Genomic DNA, 13,067 nt, shown 5'->3' with positions numbered 1-13,067 from the left:
AATCAGTTGGTATCAAATTATGGCTCATTTGGTAGAGTACAGCCAGCTGACAAGAGAGATGGCCAAGGTGATTGCCATTGAGGAGGGTATGATGATTAAAACAGATGCAATGGGGGTGCCTGGGTGGCTCAGTGGGTTAATCCGCTGCCTTCCGCTCAGGTCATGATCTCAGGGTCCTGGGATCGAGTCCCGCATCGGGCTCTCTGCTCAGCAGGGAGCCTGCTTCCTCCTCTCTCTCGCTCTCTCTGCCTGCCTCTCTGCCTACTTGTGATGTCTCTCTGTCAAATAAATAAATAAATAATCTTTAAAAAAAAACAAAACAAAACAAAAAACAGATGCAATGACCATCACTGCACAGTTCACCTTGCACGATCACACTGAAAAAATATACAAGCTGAGGTGAATAGGAAAGAGGGAGGAGTCTTTATTTTTAAAATTTGCCGTTTCTTTTTATTGAGAAGTATTAATCAAAAGCCAAGTGTTGTTTAAAGGGTAATATATGGACCAAGATTACCAAGACCAGAGAAATAGCCTTGACTGATGCTCTAAAACTATCTAAAATGATCCTTCCTGGAGCGTGATTTCAGGAAAACAATGATCAATTGATGGGATCTAACCTCTCAGGTGTTTGCAGAATCATCCAGTAACGGGGAGCCCAGTGGTTTGGAAGTCTCCCCCTGCATGGCTACACTTTCCAGAAGTACAGGAGAAAGGCAGCCACTTCAAGAGTCCATGTCACTCCCCCAAAGAGAGATTTGGGGAGACAGAGTTCCTAGCTAAACTGTCTAAAGCAGGCTTTTGTTAATGGAGTCCACAAGCTTCAAGTTATTTCAGCCTGTGAGTTTCTTAACGCCAGAGGCAATCTCTTTGCCTCCTTTCCAATGAAGCTGAAAGAAAAAAAATTGTATCTGTTTTGCAAGTCTTGCAGATTTATAAGTTTTTGTATTGAAGGTGAACCTCCTCATAAGAGAGTGCAACAAAATTATTCTTGAAAATAGAAATCTCACAGTTGATAGAGGAGGACGAAATATCATCTCCTCAAGCTGCATGGTCCAACTCTGTTGCAGAAGCATCTGTGAATGGTGAATATTTCTAGCTTTTTTTTTTTCTTAATAGGAACATTAATAATGAAAACTTCAACCCTTCTTTACCTAATAAAAGATATTCTCTTTATTTACTGATAAAATTATTTTCTGATAATCTGTTGATTTTCCAAGTCATTCTTTTCTGTTCATCCAAGGGGAGCTAGCATTTGAGAAGTAGCTAATAGGTACTAGACACAATCATGAATGTCCACAGGTAGTACTTAAGGCAACCTTAAGATAATGCTATTTTGGCTAAGGGAACTGAAGTTTAGGGAGGTTAAGCATTTTCCTTAATAAGAAATGTGGCAGAACCTGGATTAAAATCAGGCCATTCTTTTCTCTCAAAGGAAAGACGAAGAAGAGGGAGGGAGCTGCATCGACAAGGACCCTGTGCCTAAACTCTACGGACCTGGGTTTTTCTTGGGTTTTGATTACTTGTAACAAGGCTGCTCTGTGTTGGGAGTGAAGTGTATTCCTCGCTAGAATGAAGAGATTAATGTCTGTTAACATTCCAAAGATGTCCGCCTTCATCATGTTCACACCCCCTTGGTCCCCCCTCCCTCCATCACCAACTGAAGCTAGTTTCAAATGGCGGAACACAGATTATATCAGAATCTGTGTGATGTCTGTAATATCCCATTTAAATGAATTGGATAAAACCTCTCTTGGGTCTCACCAGGAAGTTTTGCTTAAATGGTCCCTAACTCTGTTTGAAAGCCTCCTAATAATACGAGGAAACCCAACCGTAGCCCACAAGTGAGTTCTTAGAATAGCATTTTCCTTGGCAGGTAGATGGTTTTGCTTCATGCTGGAATGGAGGGTAATGGAGAATTGTGGTTAAGAATATGGGTTTTGAAGCCAGGTAACTGAGAATTGTAACCCAGTACAGTCATTTGTGTGATGGTGAGCAGTTATTTAAACTCTTCAAGCGTCAGTATGCTCCTGAACACGTGGGGAGAAAATAGCCTGCCTGCGGAGATGCAGTGAGGACGGAACGTTACAAGTGTGTGCGGCTCTCCCGCAGCACCCAACACTCAGCTGCTGAGCATTTCCTCCTTGCAAGGAGTTAGCTGAGACTTTGCGCGGATTGGCTCAGAGAGAACAGCTCCAGGAGGGACGTGCAATCCTGTGGTCATTTTACATTAAAGAAAGCTGAGGTTTATAGAAGTTTATATAAAGCACACCTCTAGTCACATCATGACGTCAGGATATGAATGTAGGCTTATGTCTACTGTCGACCCCTGAACTCCTAAGCACAGTCCTCTTCATTTTATACCTGCGATCCTCATGTCACCTTGACGTAAGGAGGTGTGTAATTCCTGTTGTAGGGAATTAGTAGTAGGGGCCCTGGCTTGTTAAAGGACTTGCTTATGGTCCCATGGTTGGTAAAGAGTGGAGTCAGGATTAGAACCCAGGTCTGTTTGCTACTTCCTTGTCTTCACGACTAGTGTCTCCCTCTCCTCCACCTCCCGAAACCTCCATCAGAATACACTCCATACGTGATGGGACTCCTCCTACAACGCGGAAGCCCCCTTGTCTCTGTCCAACATTAACCCCTTCAGGGACTCTATGGAATAAAATCAAACATCTTTGTAGAACTTACCTGACTCTACCTGATTGGAATCCTGCCCCTTTTCTTCTCACCTCTTGGTGCACTGCCTCCCAACCCCCCTTAGAAGGCGTTGACCCATCCACTTTGAGATCTCGTATTCATTTTCAAAACATTTTCTGAAGTTCTGGTCCACCAGTAACACTGACGCCTCCCATGGTGGTCACCATCATGATTGATTGGCAGCCCTAACTGCTGCTTTCAGTATTTATGAACGCTCTGGCTGCTAGGCTGTGTTGCCCCTGGACTGCTCCCGTCCAAGGGTTGCTACTAGCTCAGGTCTGTTTCAGTGAAACACAGGCCTCCCATCATGGGGGACTCTAGCTCAGGGATGTCCCATTGACTTACTGGAGTCCTTCCTGAAGCTCTCCCAGACTCTTTTCATCCAAACTTCTGTTCGTCCATCCTCCTTTCCTTCTGTCAGACTTCTGCCATATTCTGGAAGCTGCCTTTTCTAGCTATTGATCATTCACTCTTTATCCTTCACAGACACTTTCCCCAATAAATTTCTTTTATGTCTATCTCCATTTTGATGTGTGCTTCTTGATGGACCCGAACTGACATAGCCATAGGGGTGCCCTTCTCTACCCTGCACATAACACCATCACAAACAAAACAATCACATTTATGACTTATTTCTCTTTCCTAATTAGATTTACTGAGGGCAGTAAAATCAGGGGAAAAAACATTTTATTACATCATGTATTTTTAGTCCTTAACACATTTCTTGGTACTTAGTGAATACTTAATAAGCGTTTGGATAAATGAGTGCTAAAAGTATGATCTCATCAAACATGAATTTATTTAGGTCAAAACAAGAAAAACTACATGTTTACTTCTCACCTAACACCACCAACCAATCTGGAGATACCTGGAAGTTAGCTTAGGGTCACTAATGCAAGGCTTGTGTCTCAGAGTATTACCATGTGGCTTCTATATGCCCAAAATATTTTCTTGAGTTCAGATGAGTTTTCATGCTTATGAACTTAATTTAACTAAACTGAAATCTTGAAATCTCACTGAATATCTCTCATCACTAAATGAAGCAGCCTTGATTAATCACTCCGAGCATTTCAAAATAATCTGTCAGTTAACCTATATTTAACATAAGCATCTGTAAAATCTATATGAGAGCATTCATTAGAAGGAAAGCATATTCTTGGAGAGCTATAAAATCAGATAGTAATTCTTAATATTTCAAGTGAGGAGTAGGGTATAGAATGTTTCTATTTATTACTAGCAAATCTATTACAAATCTGCTCCAATCCATACAATGATAAAACTTATTTTTTGTCAGGTTGGTTTATATATTTACATATATAAATAGACTTTATATATAAATTAAATAGTCTATTTATAATTGAATTTTCTCTTCCCATAAAATTAGACTGGTTTGGCAACCTAACTCTGAAATACTATGTCATTGCTTGATAGCAGCCAATTCTACTATTTATTTCTCTCCATTTTTCACATTTGGGGATCTCTGTTAGATTTTTTTTTTTTTTTTTTTATGTGTGATCTCTTAAATATGGTTTATGCTGCTCTGGCACCATGGACGATGAGAATAATAAGTATCACTTACTAAGTATCTATTATATGAACCCCAAATTATGTGTTAAATGCTATTATCCCAATCTATCAAAGGAGATACTAAGGATCAAAGAATTATAATAACTTGGAAAGCTACTGCCTTATAAGTGCTTTGAATACAGATCTGCCTGAATTTTGGACCGTCTGATTTTAATACAGTTGTTAGTGTTTTGGCTATAATGTTTAAACATCATCTATTGAATAGTTTTAATATTAAAATCATATAGTGATTTTCTGAGAACCTTGAAGTTTATTCTAGAAGCAGCAGAAACTACTTGGGTTTTAAAAAAAGGAAAATAATACAATTTGTTATGTGCTTAAGTAACGTGTGGAAAGTGGATAGTGTAAAAGATGTAAAGGATGTTCGATGAAACTAGAAAAGGAGAGGCTTGGAAGCCAGTTGTCGACAAGACGAAGCAGGAAGGGATTACGATCTAATCTGAGAATATAAGCAAGGGTGTAGACAGGCAGGGAAGATGGAAGAAATACTTCTAAACTCAGTGGTCCAACAGTGTATGAACTGTGGGCCTTTGGCCAAATTGTTTACCCACAATGAATCCATTTGCTCCTCTGTAAAATGGAGGCAATAAAATCTATTTCACAGTGTTATCGTGAGCTTTAAATAATAGCATATTAGCATGCACTTGGATGGTACATGCTATGAATCTCGGTGCTTTTATAAATAATATAAGTATCAAGAATTTTTTTCTCAAAGCTTCAGGATTGAAGTAGTATCACTATCACAGGTTTATAGAACTCAGAAAACTGAGACACAGTGAGGCAAAGGAAAAAGCAATAGAGTTGTGGCAATATCAGATTAAAATAATGGCATTTATTATATATCTGATATACAGTTGGTGCTTTATAAATGCCTGCCATTTACCACCTGGATTAATGTCCTCAAGAGGCAGAACCAAACATGACTCATTGCTGTAACAGGGTAATCCAGCACTTGGTGTGGACTAAACTGATTGGATCCTCATGGACACAGTTCAGGTCCTGTTCCTGGTGCTGGGAATAAATGCAGTGGTAAAATAAACATGCTCCTGCCTTCATGACTTTTGCTTTTCTTTTCTTTTCTTTTTTTTTTTTTTTTCTGCTTGGAACAGATGTTCTGATGACTAGGTGATTGTGTGAAGGAAGCAGAGTTGGAAAACTATTTCTAAATTATTTTCTGCAACAGATATATATATTTTTTTTTTCTGGAAACATTTGCTCAAAAAGCTGCCACAAGAAGAAGATTCTGCAACCTCTCTCTACTGCATTTTCAGTGATGACTAGGGGAGCAAATTTGTTCCAGATTCTTTCATGAGCTCTTTCCCTTTTCATAGAGATAATTTTTTTATCTTATTTCTAACAATTTTTAAATTTTTTTATTATGTTAGTTACCATACAGTACATCATTAGTTATTGATGTAGTATTCCATGACTCATTGTTTGCATATAACACCCGGTGCTCCATGCAATCCGTGCCCTCCTTAATACCCATCACCAGGCTCACCCATTCTCCACCCCCCTCCCTTCTAAAACCCTCAATTTGTTTCCCGGAGTCCATAGTCCCTCATGGTTCGTCTCCCACTCTGATTCTCACCTCGTCTTCATCTTTCCCTTCCTTCTCCTAATGTCCTCCACGCTGTTGCTTATGTTCCACAAATAAGTGAAACCATATGATAATTGACTTTCTCTGCTTGACTTACTTCACTCAGCATAATTTCCTCCAGTCCTGTCCATGTTGATGCAAAAATTGGGTACTCATCCTTTCTAATGACTAATTGATATTCCATTGTATATATGGACCACATCTTCTTTATCCATTCCTCTGTTGCAGGGCAGCTCGGCTCTTTCCACAGTTTGGTGATTGTGGCCATTGCTGCTATGAACATTGGAGTGCATATGACCCTTCTTTTCACTACATCTGTATCTTTGGGACACATACCCAGTAGTTCAATTCCTGGGCAGCTCTATTTTTTTTTTTTTAAAGATTTTATTTATTTATTTGAGAGAGACAGTGAGAGAGAGCATGAGCGAGGAGAAGGTCAGAGAGCGAAGCAGACTCCCCATGGAGCTGGGAGCCCGATGTGGGACTCGATCCCGGGACTCCAGGATCACGCCCTGAGCCGAAGGCAGTCGTCCAACCAACTGAGCCACCCAGGCGTCCCGGGCAGCTCTATTTTTAAGCTCTAGGCTGTTACAGGTCCAGTCCTAGCTACAAACTAGCTTCTTTTCTGGTAAATCCTCAGCTCTTAAAATAGTGCCTAAAACAACAAGCACTCAATTAATGTGTGTTGAATGAGTGGATAAGTGAATGAATAAATAAAGCCAATTTTTTTTCACTTTGTAGACCATTATTTCCTTACAAAGAGTAAGATATTTTCTCAGGAAAAATTGAGTATTCAAGAATTAATTACTAACTGGCATGTGTACTAGGGTTTATGGTTGTTCAGAGAAGATATTACAGTTTGAAAATTGTTCTTTAGAGTCATTTATAACAAGCATTGAGAAGATAATTTTGGCTACATTTATGTGGGCACCAAAACCACAGCATTTCTTTGAATTTAAGAATTGCCATTATGCCATCTTTGGTGGTTTTTTTTTTTAATTAAATCTCACTTTCAAGATTCATATCATAAACAATTTTGTAAAAACATTAATGCTTAGTGTAAATGTGTCCCTGAGTGTTACATCAGCCCAACAAATCATGAGAAAACTTCCCTGTGTTCTTCCACCTCATTCTTCTATGTGGACATGCATATAGCTTGTACATAATTGTAACATATATGCTAGTTAGTTCCTTTTTTCACTTGATCTTGTATCATAAGCATGTTTATACAGCACTATATAATTACATAATTATCATTTTATGTCTGGATGGTAGTCTTTCTATTTACCCCAACCCTGTGTAGCTGCCCACCCACTCACCTTCCGTAGAGTTGTGCAATTTCATCCGTTCCAAATTGTGTCTAAAAACACACATTTGTAAGATATAGTCATCATATTGTATCATTTTCTAGTTGGAGAAATTCTTGAAATTCATACAAATGAATAGTTCTTTCCATGTAAGGGTGAAGATACAAAAACTGTGAGGGGGCAGTGAGAGGCAGAGTAGCCTGTTAGGAAGAATGGTAAGAGTGCCAAGTGGGTATGAATTGGATGATCTGGGACCATCACTTAACTCCTTTGTACCTACGTTTCCTTGGGTGTGTCTCACTTAGATTGTATTTTTAGGGAAGTTGTGTTTACCAGCCTAAGATGTCCCACCTGCCCCAAACTAGCCATTGGCATTTTTAAACCAATCTACACAATACAGAATCAAAATCAATCATGTAATGCACTTCGCTTAATATCGAGCATATTGTATGTGTTTAATATATGCTCTCTGCTGCTGTGATTACAATTATAATGATGGTGATTATAGTACATCTCTCCTTGGTATGAGACAGGTGTATTCTGAAACTGCCCCTTAGTTTGTTGTCAAGTAGAGGGAATTATCTGTAGGATTTCCTCACCTTTCTCTGGAACTTCTTCCTGTGACAGTTCAGAATCATTGTCCTGTTCTCTTCCAAATGAAGAAAGGTCAGAGAAGATTAAGGTTGTTGTTATTGTTTATTTTTTCCCCCTCTGCCATTATAGCTGTTTATCAGAAGGAAGAGAACTGTCAGAACAGGAGGAGGACCCAGGCCTGCTCATTTATCTTCGCCCCCTTCTTCCAATCCAAGAGCACTACTGATAGACATTCTCAAGTGATTCTTTTTAAGTGACTCAAGCTATATCAATTAGACTGGTATTTGTCATAACTATTTTATTGGCTCTCGGTAATCATAGCATGAATTACTGCTATTGCTCTCCAACACTACAATGAATCAGTTCACAGAAGCAATTACAAAGAAGAGTGAATTACTCTTGAGAATGCTTCTCAAATACCACAAAGTAACCAGGTGTTAAAGAATGTTACGATGGTATCAGTTACTCCATTTTTTTTAACTCGTTATTAGTCTTCTACATACTCACTAAATGTCCTCAGGTATAAAAGTGACTAGATTTGGGGAACTCTAATATATTGACCTCAAATGATATATTCTGGGAATGGCAACATAATGACTGTAGTTAACAATACTGCTGTATGTGTCAGGAAGTTGCTAAGAGAGTATATTTTAAAAGTCCTATCAAAAGGAAAATAATATAACAATGTGAGGTGATGGATATTAACTAAACTTATTGAAGTAACTGTGTATGTTGTGATGCTACACACACATACATACACACACACATATACACCAGTATATACATTAAACTTATACAATGTTATATGCTAATTATATCTCACTAAACCTGGGAAAATGATTTTGAATTAAAATTGGCTTTTGTCATTGGGGAAGTTATATGCTATGGTGAGTGCTGTGAAGTGTGTAAACCTGGCAGTTCACAGACCTATACCCCTGGGGCTAATAATACATTATATGTTTATAAAAAATTAAAAAAAAAAACTAAAAAATTGGCTTTTGTAAACAAGCAAAGATAGGAGCAGACCTACTGATACAGAGAAAAAACTGGTGGTTGCCAGAGGTGAGGGACGTGGGTGGGTGGGCAAAATAGGTGAAGTGGAGTGAGAAGTACAGGCTTCTAGTTATGGAATGAAAAAGTTACTGAGATGGAAGTTACAGCATAGGGAGTGGCACCTGGGTGGCTCAGTTGGTTACACATCCCACTTGGGTTATGATTTCAGGGTCATGGGACCGAGCCTTGCGTAAGGCTCCATGCTCAGTGCAGAGTCTGCTTGAGAGTCTCCCTTTCCCTCTGACCCTCCCCCCACCTTCTCAAATGTTCTCTAAATGAATGAATGAATGAATGAATAAATGAATGAATGAATAAAATCTTAAAAAGAAAAAAAGTAATAACATGGAATATAGTCCATGTTGTGTGGTGACAGATGGTAGCTATCCTTGTGAGTACAGCACAATGTGTAGAATTGTCAAATTCCTGTATTGGTTCCCTGAAACTAGTGTAACATTGTGTGTCAACTCTACTTCAATTAAAAAAAATCGATTTTGGGGACACCTGGGTGGCTCAGTGGGTTAAAGCCTCTGTCTTTGGCTCAGGTCATGATCCCGGGGTCCTGGGATCCAGCCCCGCATTGGGCTCTCTGCTCAGCAGGGAGCCTGCTTCCTCCTCTCTCTCTGCCTGCCTCTCTGTCTACCTGTGACCTTTGTCTGTCAAATAAATAAAATAAAATCTTTTAAGAAAAAATTGATTTTTTTTGTCACAAAGCTACCTAGATATCTGTTTCACCACTTACTAGCTATGTCCCTGTACACATTACTCAATCTCTCTATACCTGTTTTCCATTTTCTGTGGAGATAATTATTGTAGCAACCTCATGGGGCTATTTGAGAATTAAATGAAATAGTATAGGTAATCACTTAGAGTAGTACCTGATGTGTAATAAGTGCTAAAAACTGTCAGTTATTTTTGCTATCATTATTAATTTTATTACTAGAATAGAACATATTTCCTAGCTCTAAAAATCAGGCAAATATAAATCACCTATTTTTTTAGATGTTAATAATAGTTATTATGGTAAAAAAAAAATGACCTACTTTAAGATAAAAAAAAACCAAACTTTGGTACTGAACCCACAGCAAATTAGCTTTATGAACTAAGTCAGATATCTGAAAATTGCTGTAAAACACAAATGTGTAGACTATAAGATGATACATGATTTGTATCAGGATTGACATAAGACTCAACTATATTGTACCTTTAAGTTGTCATGTCTTATTTAGTGCCTTTTGATACTCAAATTACATTTTTTACTGATTGTTTCATTTTATTTATTCAGCTTCCTTGGGAAACTGATTGAGCTAATGTTATTATATTAGTCTTATTGCTAAGAATCTACGATTCAGAATGAAGTTACACAAGCAAAGTATGCGCAGGAGTGGACCATATGTTTTCTCACATCAAAAGAATAAACTCCTTCAGCACAATGTATTTGGGCCCCTACCATGTCCCAGGCATAATGCAAGGCACTAGAAGTATAGCAGCACATAAATCAATGAAAATTCTCGCCCTCATGGAGTTGACTTGCTTTTAATGGGAAAAGAAGAATTATTATTTTTTTAATTTATTCTTTTAAAGATTTTATTTATTTGAGAGATGGGTGAAGGGAAGAGGGACAAACAGACTCCATGCTGAGCACAGAGCCCTATGTCTGGCTCAATCTCATGATCCTGAGCTCATGACCTGAGCAGAAATCAAGAGTCAGATGCTCAACCAACTGAGTCCCTAGGTGCTCCAAGAAGAATGATTTTTAAAGGTCTCTATGTGGTAGATGTAATTTATTAGATGGAACAATCACTTTAAAGAAAAACTGAGGTATAAACAAGGATAGGTAGTACAAGGTACAGGGTGTCCCTCTTTTAAATAGGACAGACAGGCAAGTTTTACTAAAAAAAAGTGAATGGATATCAGTCAGTATCCAATAGAGGTTTGTAAGAGGTTCACCTGGGTCAGCAGAAGAGTGTTACTTGGAGAGGGAACAGCAGAAGAGAAGCCCAAAGGATGAAACAAGCCTGGGATTTTTTTTTTTAACTTTTTAAAAAAGATTTTTATTTATTTATTTGGCAGACAGATCACAAGTAGGCAGAGAGGCAGGCAGAGAGAGAGAGGAGGAAGCAGGCTCCCTGCTGAGCAGAGAGCCCGATGTGGGGCTTGATCCCAGGAGCCTGGGATCATGACCTGAGCTGAAGGCAGGAGCCTGGGATTTTTGAACAAAAGCCAGGAGGCCATTGTGGTGTGAGCACAGTGAACACAAGGTGGTATCTGAGAGTTAACATGGGACCAGATCATGTAGGATTTTGCTAACCTTTTGGTGATTTTGGTTTTTATTAGAATGAGATGGAAGCTACTAGAAGGTTTTGAGAATAGAAGAGACTTAATCTGGTTTTTTCTTTAATAGAATTATCCTTTAATAGAATTAGAACTATTTTGAGACTAGACAAAAAGAAGAGATAATATAAAATAAGAAGACTCCATTGCCAAAAACTTAAAACTACTTATAGTGTCTTGGACCACTATTTTATTGGTAGGATGGGGAAAGTAGTCCTATTTTAGATACATTTGGGATATCTTTTGAAGTAAGCACAAGTGAGATTTGTTAACATACTTGATATGGGGTATGGAGGGAAGAGTGGAGGCAAGGTGACTCTGAGTGTTTGGGAATGGAAAAAGCAATGCCCTTACCTGAGAAGAAATTTTAAGAGGAGCAAATTGGAACTCAGTTTTATGCTAATTTGAAATCACCTATTAGCACTCTAAGTGGGTCTATCAAGTAAACAGTTAATTTAAATATGGCACTCATGCGGAAGTATGGGCTAAAACAAAAATTTGGATGTAAAGATATTTATATTTTATTTATTTGTTTGACACAGAGAGAGAGAGAGAGAGCACAAGCACGGGGAGCCCGAGAGGGAGAAGCAGGCTCCCCACTGAGAAGGGAGCCCAATGCAGGACTTGATCCCAGGATCCTGGGATCATGACCTGAGCTGAAGGTGGACGATTAACAGCTGAACCACCCAGGTGTACCTGTGTGTACAGATATTTAAAACAGTAGGCTTGGGTTAGCTCTTAAAGGGTCATAGTCTAATAAAAAATAGAGGATATTAAAGATGTGAGCCAGGAAGAGAAGCCTGCAGAGTAGACTAGGAAAGCATAACAGATTAGAAAAGGAACATGGGAAGGAATGATGATTTGGAAGCCATGCAAATACAGTATTTCAAGTGAAAAGAAATATCTTGTGGGTATAGTATAAAGTCCTGACTGTAGCATTACTAAATGTCTGATTTACACCAAACTAAAGTAAGAAGCAATTTTCCATTATATTTGAGTGCCCATTATGTGCACAGTGCAGATGGTGATTAAGGGAAAACCAACCAACCAACTTTCACAGATAAAACACTCTTCTTGCCGTTAAAGCTCAAAGGCAGGGAGGTAGAATTAAAAACACTGCTTATAAGTCTCATTATAAATGTAAAAAAAATTCTGTGGGAATGTGGATAAGAGAGAGATTAAATTTTATAGACAGCTTCAGTGGGGGAAAGATCATATTTGAGCTGGGTATTAAAGAATAACTGAATTTTGGGGGGGTCAGAATGGGAATGGATAAATAATAATGACATTGCAGGCAGACAAATCACATAAGCAATGCCACAGAGGCAGGAAAAGGCAGAACATGTTCAGGGATGCGTAATAAATTGATTGGACTAAAATAGAGTGTGCAAAGAAAGAAGGGAGTAAGTGGTAGTAGATACATGTTTTTGCCTTGAAGGAACATCTTGGTCAACAGTCCAGTAGAAAAAAAATTTTTTTGAAAAGCTGAATATTATGATTATTATCATTTTTTTCAAAAAAGCCTTTTATATTCTGCTGAACACCTATCACCCTCCAAAATACAGCAGACAGTTATTTTCCTAGTAAGAGGAATCTATTTGAGAGTAACAGAGGAATGGCAGTTCAGGGCAGGCAAACCACAAGTCTGAAGAGACAATGGGACTGTCAGCTTCAGTTAGGCTTTAGGAGGAGATCGGGGAGGATTAGTTTGAACAAAAGTTCATTAGAGAGGAACATTTTGGAGCTTCTGGTGGCTTCTCCTTGGCTGCAACTGGTGGTGAGTGTGTTGCTGCTGAGGCAGAAAGAGAATTTACTTCTTTTTCTTAAAAGTAGGAGATGAACTTCCTATGTGAAAAATGGGCCCCCTTATGGAAATTATTTTCATCTCCCTTCTTTTT

The 13,067-nt window shown here is 38.6% G+C and overlaps 1 protein-coding gene across 7 annotated transcripts in view; it reads left to right on the top strand.

The window, feature by feature from the left end:
- LRRC4C (leucine rich repeat containing 4C) overlaps positions 1 to 13,067 on the top strand; it is a 1,197,418-nt gene that overhangs the window by 471,350 nt on the left and 713,001 nt on the right. The gene's annotated exons all lie outside the window — the stretch shown is intronic.

Source organism: Neovison vison, chromosome 7 (genome assembly GCF_020171115.1).
Source record: "Neovison vison isolate M4711 chromosome 7, ASM_NN_V1, whole genome shotgun sequence".
NCBI classification, from domain to species: Eukaryota; Metazoa; Chordata; class Mammalia; order Carnivora; family Mustelidae; genus Neogale; species Neogale vison.
This window is presented reverse-complemented; position numbering and strand designations above follow the sequence as displayed.